At 31.1% G+C, this 12034-nt stretch overlaps 1 protein-coding gene across 11 annotated transcripts in view; it reads left to right on the top strand.

The window, feature by feature from the left end:
* Positions 1–12034, top strand: part of LOC116431165 (putative RNA methyltransferase CG11342) — a 77234-nt gene that overhangs the window by 43272 nt on the left and 21928 nt on the right. The window contains exons 2-3 of one of the 11 annotated variants that reach the window (XM_031986229.2): positions 7578–7667; positions 8473–8679. The exons of 9 other annotated variants lie outside the window; for them this stretch is intronic. The gene's annotated coding sequence lies outside the window, so the exon portion shown is untranslated. The remainder of the gene's footprint in view (positions 1–7577; positions 7668–8472; positions 8680–12034) is intronic. One more of the 11 variants, XM_031986227.2, reaches the window with a different exon arrangement.

Genomic DNA, 12034 nt, shown 5'->3' with positions numbered 1-12034 from the left:
TCATTTTATATATTTCGTTTTTTGTATACATAATGAATGTTAATATTATTATAAGCTTTGGAAATAATATTTCATTATTATATTAATTATATACTTTATTAAAAATACTTTATATCAAATTTAGATGCTCAATTTGTTAATAAAGTAATAAACACATAAATAAAGAAATATAAAGAAAGAATTATAACTGTAGAAGAGTACAAGACACCCTGCAAACCTAATAAAGAGAAGAACTATAAAGAATAAATTATTTTAAAAATATTTTAAGAGGTTGGTTATTCGTAAAGGCAAATGTTATTCATAAAAAATAAACGTAAAAGCAATATTCTCAGACCAAGAATTTATAAAAATGATTATTTTCTTCTGATTATTCAGGGGTTAATCCTTAATAACCTAATAAAATTTGGCAGATACATTTCCAAATTGATTTGTTTGTATAAATTATTTATCCAAATAAATAATAATAAATAAACAATAATACTTGCATAATATAGAAAAAATCATCTATTATAATATTCAAACGTTTCAGTAATTTACCCCCTAAAGACTATTGACCGATTACGATACAAAAGCAGAGTGTGTTAAATTAACCGTTCACACTTGAGAGGCAACTCTCAGTCATCATTTGACTTGATACAGTAAAATTATAAAATGTAATATTCAATATTAAACTTCCTATAATGCATCAATACGTAAAATACTGAAATAAAACATTGTTCCTTAATTTACATATGATTTCTCTTCAAAAGAGTTTCAAAATATATCGTCTGCACCTCATCAGGAAACATTAAACATTTCTAGTGAAAAACTTTCAAAGGGTTAATAATGTACCAGGTTGTAAGTGTTAATCGTAGTTGGCGAGCAGGAAGAAACACGTGCGCGTTGTTCGAAAGGTGTTACGAAGCCGATACGGTTGGTGCAATTAAGAGACTGCGCGTGCGCATGTGTGCTGCTTAGCTAGCCGGTGTGCCACTATATTATAGAAGCATCCGATGCGTCGTTGCGGCCACGTACTGTTAGTGACGCAAAGTTGAACGTAGTTTCGCAGAAAAGAAGGGAGTACGCGGTACTATAATAGACATTTCGGGAGCTCGACAACACTTCATCGGACATTCTACCCGATCTATTTTTGGCTTACACAATCACGATTCTTTTCACGGTCATGAAACCCGGCGATTCTTTCTGGCGATCATTTTGGTCTTAGAGATTTAGGAGGATATACATAGGACCCAACGGCAATAAATTACGACGAGCTTTCAAAGCAGACATAAATTGTAAAGTTCAATGATATATTTTTAACTTGTAATTTACATTGATGCTCAACATTTTGGAGTAGGTATATTATTTCGAAATGTAATTAAAGATTCTTTTAAGTTAATGTATCGTTTATTAAATTATTCTGTTATAGTAATAATTGTATTGAATATTTGATTGTAATATTTAATTGTAAGTAAAGATATAATTTATTATAATTTATACTTACTATATACTTGCTTTGCTTCCTATTTATAATTACAATGTATTTCTATTAGAAAAACTATAAACCCATATAACAATAAAAGTTATTCTGAAAATATGATAATATAATAATATAAAGTTCAATTATAGGTTTCTGATAAGAGATTTAATCACAGAAGAAAGTTTGCAGATTATTGTCATCATTGTAAGATAATTATTATAAAATATGATAAGTAGTTCTCTTTGTATCCCAACTATCAGCCTATAAAAAAGACTGTCTAACACTTATTCATAATTATGCATCGAAAATATTTTGCAAAACTTCGAAAAATAGATGATGAAACTAAAAAAGGTCCAGTACCTGTATTATTTCGATAAATTATCGAGTATATTCTACTATTCTCCATTGCAACATCGAGCGTGTGTATGCGTGTCTCATTTAATCCAACAATTATGTCAATCTTATCCGAGCAACTTTATGATTCACCGTGACTAATTTATTCGCCAGGAAGGGTTGTATGTACTTATAAATATTTGATCGATCGAGTTTCCAAATACAAAGGAGAACGAGTAACCTCCATCGGAGGCCAGGGAACGGGTGGGATTTCATGGATCTCGTTATCAGGGCCGTTTCTCAATCGGCCGCCGCGGTGGCACGTGAGCAAATCGAGCCAATCCCCTTCGGTCGTCGATAGTGAACGAAGCAACGCGTCGCGTCGCGTCGGTTTCACAACCCGAGCCATGGATCGCCGCTCCATTCCGTACGATAAACCATCATCCCGCCTTCTTCTTCTTCTTCTTCTTCTTTTTTCTTCCTCTTCTCTCCTCGGCACCGACCTTCGTCACCGAGTCCCCGAGACACGTCGGATTCGGTCAGCCTGGCCCGCGTCACACGCTCCTTGCAATATCGATTTCGAGGCCAAGTCGATCTTACGTTTCTAATCCGAGTTAACGAACTGCCTCCTCGTACGTACACGAGGCACAGGGTCACGTTCATCGTTTCCAATCAGCCCGGCGCGGCGGGTAGAATAAAATCAAGGTGGTGCTCGATAACGTTATCAATTGACCCTTCGCGATCGAACACCGCTACCTCGGTGGCAAATCATTTCATAATTGGGAGAACGTAATCTCCACTCCTAATATTTGATCATTGAAGAGCTTACCTTCTGATTGCAATGCGAAGGATGGTATCTGGTCAATTGAGGTTCATAGTATGAAGTAATTCCGGGTGAAATGGCCTGATTTCATTTATATTGTTAAATATTTATATTTTCAGTTGTTCTTAGTGGTATACTGCATATTGCACAGGAGCCTATTTAACTGTTCTTCTTATACGTATTTACTTTCATGAATATATTTTCTTTTCGTTAGGTATTTTTGATATTTATAATGTAAGATCACTTTTAGGAAATGTGGGCCGTCTCTTTTCGACTTATTTTATTCGCAATGGATCGCTTTGCAATCGAACACCGGTACCATAGTGGCAAATCATTTCATAATTGGGGAAATATAATCTTCATTGCTAATATTGGGTTGATGCAAAAGTTTTGACGTTTTTTATAAGAAATAAAAAGAAGAGTTCTCAACCGTTAAACCAAAATTAAGTAAAAATGAAGAAAAGAGTGTCCTTTATACACGTTATGTTATTCCTTCCGAAGAGAACATTTTTTTTGTTGACCACGTATAAAAAATGTCAAAATTTTTGTATCAACCCAATACTTATTCATTGAAGAACTTACCCTCTAATTGCAATGCGAGTGATGATGTCTGGTCAGTTGAGATCGCAGTAGATTCATGTAGCTTCCAATTAACGTTTTGACCACCAGGTTACTCGAACTTGGGTGATATAATTTGATCTACAGATTTAAAAATTAATTTCCTCTGAAATATATCGAATAAACCGAATTTTATTAGATTTTTAAGATTCAAGACAGTTAAAGGAGCAATCGCTATGAAAAAAACTTGATTATTCGAGATCTATTTCGTTAGGAAAATTGGTTTGATTGCATAGGTACTATTAAACACAGCAGAATGTTTTCCATTCCAGAATTTTTATTTTGTAATTATTGTAATTATAAAGACGCTTTTGCGATAAGTTGTAAAATGAATTCACGTATTTGAGCATATGGAACAATAAGAATTGTTTCAAATCTCTAGAACAATTCTCTAGAAGTTATAAACAAGTTACTCCAATTGCTAGTATTAAAGGAAAACAATTTCACACACTATTTTGACTCTGTGGTTGTTTCCATTTTATCTACACATTTGAAATATTATTAGAAAAGTTGGAATCCCTATGTTATTAATAATCTTCTTATTCTTTTCATAAATTGTTTTTTTAACTCGAACAACTAAATTAAAGGAGATTAAAGAAATGTTATTAGGTCCAAGAAAGCTCACAAAGTACAATAACATTAATTAATAATGAAATCTCATTACCAGTAAACGGAGATTACAATTAATTTAATTTTACAAATACTTTATTTTTTAAACGTATACTTTACAGGTCTTGAGACAGAAAATTGTATAAGGAAAGTATACTGTCATAGCTGAAGTGAGTACAGAGTTTTATATAATAAGTGTATTTTGATTTTGGAACAATTATTTGTATTTAACGAATTACTTAAAATATTAGAAAAATTTCATTCTACTATTTAAATAGTTTTTCTCACTAAATTTACTATTATTATTTATAATATTACGCATACATTTTATTGCGATGGAGATGACATTGATAAAGGGTAAATTAGTATAAATAAATTAGCTTAAAAATCAAATTATAGTATCCATAATTCCTTTTTCATTGTATTTAAAGAAAAATACTTTTATACGCTCCGTATAAGATTTAAAATGAAAACAGATTACGTATCATTTGCTGTTTATAATGTATCTGTATTTTTTCCTCAGTCTGAATATTCCCTCCTACCAATTACACGTGGTCAACTTATAACAGCCTATTTTCTGTGCCTTATAATTTGAAAGGATAACAAGAGAAAAAGATGCGAGTCATTTTATAGTTGCATCATTAACCTCGCGGCTTCTACATCCGCATTTCCTACGAACTTTTAACTTCTAAGATAAATTATTGATTCACCCGTATAGTACAGTTTGGTACCGAATATTTTCATGTAAATACATTACCATGAACATTATTGCATTTTATACATTCTAGTGGATTTGAATATATAAATTTCGAATTGATATCCCCTTTAGATGAATTTTAATCTCTTCATTACCAAAGATTACGTAAAATGCTTACTTATTACTTCTTACAGTATCTACTATTTCTTGATTTTGTTAAATAATTTATCAAACGATGACTGGAATATATCAAAGTATAAATACACTTTATACTCATATGAACCTGTTTACAGAGCACACCGAATATTGTTGGATTCTGCATCTTCTTTTCCGTTCTTAACCTTTGGAGTGTCATCTGTAATTGTTAAGATTCTTTCGAAAATTGCCATGCAATTTTACCGAGAAATGCTTAGCTTACGGAAAATGTCAATACAAATTTTACTATTTATATCAATGTGCCCAAACGTTTACAAGGTATAGTAAACATTTTCATCTTTTGATGGCCGTGCATCTGCAGACATTTTCAGTGTCGCTCACAGCAACGTTTGCACTCTAAGGGTTAATATAATATAGTACGTGTAAGAAAAAGTCTTTCCTGATTTTACGATAAAATTAAAGTTTTATTTAAAGTAATATGCAAATGCTTAATTGTCAAACTTATCGTTATATGACTTTCTGATATTTTCTTGGGGCCTGCGAATAGATGGCTCGATCTCATTTAGAATCTTGCACAGAGACCTATATAACTATTTTTCTCGTGTGTACAGTACGACTCCCTATAAGGCGATTAGAAAATCGTTGAAAAATAACTCGGAAAGTGAAATTTTCTATAAGAAATTGAAAGAAGTAGAGGATCACCTTAATATTGGGTCATCCCATAAATAATGCGGTTTTGTATATTTCTTTCATTTTTAAAAATAAAGAGAAACAAAACTGTTTTTAATCTAAAACATATTCTCTTTTATTATCTATAAATTGTCTGTTTATACGCAATGATTTCGTTAAAAAATGTTTTGTTTATCTTTAATTTTAGAGATGAAAAAATATAAAAAATCTCATTGTTTATAGGATGATTCAATATAACTTGGACCAATATCTAAAAGGGGAATTTCAAACAAAATTCGTAAACGTGAATATTTATTCGTAAACACGGAATATTTTAATCGCGTTATAGGAAGTTCTACTATATTTGCTTTTATGAACATATTTCTTTTTGTCAGGTATCAATGATATTTATGATGCAATTGTTCTTTTTGAAGAAAATGAGTCATCTCTACCCGAATTACCCTATCATTCAGACAGAAATCTGGTGACCTTGGTGAAATGAATTCAGTCAACTGAAACTGGCGAGAAAGAACTTTTTACTACGCCTATATAAAAATTAAAATGTTTGTACTAACCACTTTGTTTCTATGAATGTCTAGTATTTACTGCTACAAAACATATTTTTTATCGTTCGTCACGGACGACAAAACCGACACTTGGGTGTTTATAGCCGTTACATCCGTCAAAAACGACGTCTGTCGCAACGTCCGTTATTTCAACGCTTATGTGACCGCACAGTTCCTCACGTGTCATAGGTACATATCTACATAAGTATAGCGTTGTGAACTTACAATTACAAATTCTTTACAGAATAAAATGACAATTATGCTAATACATAGTAATCTACAATTAAATAACGCTCTTCAGATTCAACATTTATTAGTAAAGGGATTAGAAGTCTGTATTAGTGTTTTTCAATCCGTTTCTAAATTTTTTATGGAAAAGAAGGAAAATGGTTAGTTTGTAATTAATGATATTTGAAATTATTTTTCAGCAGTATATTTTCATGTACACTATGTTAATAATTTCTAAAAGCATATATAGTCGATCATTTTTTGGTCAACTTATCTATACTTATGTAAGTCATACGATTTGTACATAGGTAAAAGAGTAAACTTGTAGATAGGTATGAAAGAATATTTCGATATAAAATACTTGACTGGTTTTATATATATTTAATTTCATCAAATTTGTCTACCTTTTTGTGGATTTAATTACTTTAGCACATAAATAGCCTATTCCCGTATTTCTTTCTCACCACTGTTCAGCGCCATTGCGACGTGTTTTCTAGTTCAGATTTGACGACAGCTTAGCCATAATCAGTGCTCAAATTTTTGTCACATGTAAAACTGTGAATTGTATTAATTACTTGGTTGAACCTAGTTTTCTTGGTACGCGAGTCACGGGAAACTCTTTCGCTCACCTTCGCGAAACTTATTACTAATACGCTAACGAGAAAAAGGAATGATATCATACATTGTTTCGAAAGGTCAACCGTAAAGTAGTCGAATGAACGCGATAAATACTACTGATCACGCGTTCATGATAATATCTTGCGAATCAAAGTTTTCACAGATCACGTGCAAATTTTATACGAGTTTCGCGAGTTCAAAATAACGTATTTTTGCGTGAAATTAATTTGTCGAATGTAACGAAAAATAATACATAGTGGTGATTAAATAATGTATTTTCTATACATTTGTGGTATATCCATATTTTATAACTATATGAAACACAATGAAATAAATTTATGAAAAACTCAAAAATTTTCTACTTTATTTTTGGATTATCAAATCATTTAGCCCCTTACCCTATGATATATATTATAACCATGATCGATACAACTGCTTCGTCATTAATAATTTATTGGAAAAAGAGAAAAATTCTAGGCATATTCTATATCTATGTTTGCTTTAAAGCATAATAAATGATAACAGAAGAATAATATTTAATTTGGATTCAAAAGAATTGAGTAATATTTACGCTTGCTAAATTCTATTAAAAATCTTCACCACGTATCTGACACGATTTGTAGGGCAAGGGGTTAAGCAATAAAGTAAATTTTTCGTGGAATCGCATTTTTTATGAAAGAGTCGTTTTAAATTAAATTATACACAGTGTACATAGTACATATTTAGTGAATGATCACACCATATTGTTTATAACATATTGATTATTTGAAATGAAAGTTATGTAGAATAAAAATTGCATAGAAAATACGGTGGCAGTTAAGAGGGATGTTGAGAAAAGATTACGAGAGAATGACATTTGGAAACAGGATGCAAAGACATCAAGGAAAGGAGGTAAAAATAGTACACGTATAAATAGAAAATGTTTAATTTTGTTTTTATAAATAAAAAATGAAAAGTTAATAGGTTATCATGTTTATATCTAAATCGACTTCGTATGATACATATTATTTGTAATTTTGTACTTATCACAATTCGTTGTACATAATACTATTAAAGTGACTCAAATCTATAACTTTTCGTGACTTTAAAATAAGTATATTTTTTAAAATTACACTTGATTAAGTACACGGGTATTTATTAAAATTTAATAATGTATGTTAGTTTATCATTTTCAAGGTTCTGTGAAAGACATAATAATTTTAATGATTTCTTCTTGTTCTTGGATAAATATGCAAAATTTTGACCGATAGATCGTAAAATAATGTTAGCATGTTTTATTATTTGGCAATTTATTAATTTTCTTTTTAAAGTATTTATCACACAATCTTTTACTGTGTTTGCGACCCTTTATTTAATCTGTTAATATTTTCATTCGTGTTAATTATATAATTAAAAAACTTTAATATTTAACGAAAACGTTGATATTTTAATTTGTATTAGTTATACAATTAAAAAATTGCTTATTTAAAATTTCTATTATACAAAAGAATAAGCAACAGAAGCTCTATAATATTTACATACAAAAATTTTACATATTTACATATTTCCTTTTTTCCATAAAGGTTTGGTTATTTTAAGAATAAGTTAAATATTTTCACCAAAATTATTGCAATTCTTATTGTATGTTAATGGCGTTAATGTTAAAAATTCTCGATCTGTTTATGAATAATTAATAAGTATTCTACGCACATTGTAGGATTGTGAATCGAACTTGACATCGTGCAAGGTTCTTCTCGTCGCTTCAGAACACTCGATAAATTGCATTCAAGACGTATCTTTGCGAGATGACCCAGTTACCTACACGCTTGAACCCCCCGAAACCGTATGTAACGAAAATTTATCGAGTGTGGCTGGAAGGTCGGTGAGCCAATCTTCCCTGTCAATCAATAGATAGCGATAGATAGTAAGTACCCTTTGTTTAATCGAATGAAATGACATTTTTTGCATTGCACGTTTAGACCTTATATATCGTACATTCAAATGTATATGTATATTTTAATTTCTACATTATTAATACAATAAGCAGTTCGACAATTCAATTGCAAAATTGTATGTAAAGAGATAGTCTTTAAAGACTAATTTACAAGAAATGGGATTAACGCTAGGACTACCGATTGTTTAAAATGATTTATTTGTAATCCTTATAAAAATTGTAACAATAGGTACATTGTTTTCGGTTTCTTCATATATTCATTATAGTATTCAAGTGAAACTATTTATTATTGTATTATATATGAAGTAATTATTGTTTTATTTATACTACTATATTTATTCGAACAAAATAATTTTTAACTAACACTAGAACTACCGCAGCCGTCAAAATGACGGATTTCAGTTTTCTTATTCCGCAATTATTAATAGTAATAAATATAATATTATTGTATTATATATTAGTTCTAGTGTTAAGTAAAAATTCATTTGTTCGAATAAATATAATAGTACAAATAAAACAATAATTACTTCATTTAATGAATTCTCGTTTTTCGATGAAAAGTAGCTAAGTAATTTATTAATATTATTAGTTTTTTCATTATTATTACTATATTATTTAAAAAAAATTAGACACATTGGTTAAGGTAGGTATATACCGAAAGATTCTTTTCCTCGAAAAGAATTTAATGCCTCTTCATTCGCGATCCAGTTTTATGCGCTCTTCCGGTGGACCATGGGACTTTTAACGGCAAATTAAAGACATACCGGATGTAACGTACATTTCGCTGGCGCACGTGTATCCGCGGAAATTGCAATTGTGTAGAGGCACGCGCGCGAAAGTTCTGCATCTGACATCATCTTTTACACCTTACGTTGCACTTTGATAACTAGACTGCTGATTTTTATGGACATTCAAATCTTTAAAAACAGATTTACGATAGAAAATACTTATTTTTAACAGCAAAACTACACGAATTTTTCGCGTTTCAAAAAACATCTTGGTAACACGACGGTTAATCCGTAGGTCAGCAAAAATTTTTCATCGTTTTAACTGTTTGAGTAACACAAGTCTTTGCAATAACTTACTCAAAAAATGCCAAGCGATTTGTGGCGTTTTTCTCGTTTCAGCTTAGTAACTGAATTACGCCTTCCTATTTGTTTCAGAAAGAAATTCTGAATAGAGCGACTGTACCATTTCTCAAATTCTACGCAGATAACAACAAAAATAAAAATAAATGATTAAAAGGGAAACAAATAAATTTGCTTCCTTATACACGAATAACATATTTGAAAAAAATAATTTTCAAAGTTACATATCCTTACTGTTACGTTTACAGGTCTAAGAAAAAATATTTTACCAGAAAATAAAACTGCTTGTAGGTACATACAAAATAATAGAATGGAAGATACTCCATTACAAAAAATATATAGACGATTCGTAATTTAATTCATAATCGTTCATTATAATATACTTAAAAAGATTAATATCTTTAGAATACAGTATTACTGTTATTATTTAATATAGTTTTATATTTTTAAACAATATTTTGTGTTCATAAAGTTTTTATGTACTAATATTTTTATGTACTAATTATAAATATTATCTATATTTAATGTCTTTTGTCAATTCAAATAAAAGAATGAGAGCTAAAGTAATGGACAATTACAGTATCTTTGTTATTATTTTTGATCACAAAATACTATGTAAAAATATAAAACTCTATTAAAGTAAATATATATTACATTTAACGATTCCTATCAATTCAAATAAAAGAATGAGTAAGCTATAGTAATGTATGGATCCACTTTTGGCCAGAGTAACGAAGAACCGCTTACCACTCGAACGGTTAACACGTACGCACCCAGCGTTTGTTTCAGTAGCAATCTTCACAGTCATCATATTTCATTGAATGCGATAAATCGTCCTTCTAAAAAAATAATAAATTTCAGAAAAAGAATCGCGTCAACTTCCAACATTTTACACCATACGTTACGATTTTAAATACAGATACACGTGAAAGTAATTTAATTTCCTTTACGCAAGATACAAAATGTTAAGCGTCACAAATGGTTACATGAAAGAAACGAACAAGAGAAAAGCGCACACGAAAAATGCGTGTATGTACGAAATCGCATAGAAAAAATCGCATATGCAAAGTATCTCACAATGTAAAATACGCACAGTGCATAACCGTACACATATGAATTATACAATTGTAAAACAAAGGTGTGGGCTGCATCCCCTCCTCCAAAAAAACTAACTCCATCTATACCAATCTGAATTATACATGTAAATCACTTCTAGATGCATAGTAGCAGCAACTGTTAATACTTATCATAAATTACCAGAAAACTTTTGTATTTAACATATTGCGTACTGGTAACGAGAAATCTCGTTTTTATATAAAGACTCTTAGCTATGCAACTTTGCTAATTACCACAGTATCTAAACAAATATTAAATTCGAATTGAATTGATTATCTGTTTAAAATATATTACATAACAATATGATATCTGAATTTTTGTATGTATAGTGATATAAGTTGATTTCACTGAAAATTTCCATCCGTACAATTCAGTTTTCTGAAAATTAGCCGGTACGCAGTGTGTTAAGAAGAATTGCGAAGCAATAAGTAATTTGTGTAACAATAACTAAGTATTTTTTACAATAATTCAATAAATATGCAGAAACCTTCCCACACCTTTGTTCTTGCTTTATAATTGTACGATTCTTATATGTACGAGTTGTGAACTGTTCGTATTTTACATTTTGCGCATTTTTCCACGTGTCATTTCGTACGTGTGAACATATTTCTGTACGATTTTTTCTGGTTACCGTCATAAATATGTGACGTTGGTCACGTGTTAAACTTTCCACCAGTGTGGCAGTATTTCCATCTTCGTTATCGCGCAGTATACAACTCACAAGAGGAAATTCCGTCTCGCGCGCACGGAGAATCCATGCGCGGGGAACAATAAACTTGAAAATGCCAGCGTTATCGATTTCGCGGGAAATTGCGTCAGTTACGGCACGCTGCTGCGAGCCACGGAAGTGATAAGCGGCGTGCTGGCTAGGCGATCATGCGAGAACATTCCCACGTTTCCGATAACCGTTCGTAATTGACCGTGCCGTGTAGTGGGAGGACACGCGGACACAGATCTGGATTAGCAGCCAACAATAGGCATAAGGATCGTAGAGGACGGCTGGGCAAACAGATTTCAACGATACTCGGGGATCAACTGAATTAGAATTCTCCAGCTCTTATTCCGGATATGACGGCACCGCTTACGAGACAGGCTTCCGTTGGCGGCACGACAGTTGTTAG

Source organism: Nomia melanderi, chromosome 2, assembly GCF_051020985.1.
Source record: "Nomia melanderi isolate GNS246 chromosome 2, iyNomMela1, whole genome shotgun sequence".
Classification (NCBI taxonomy): domain Eukaryota; kingdom Metazoa; phylum Arthropoda; class Insecta; order Hymenoptera; family Halictidae; genus Nomia; species Nomia melanderi.
Note: the sequence above shows the minus strand (reverse complement) of the source record. Positions and strands in the feature narration are given on the sequence as shown.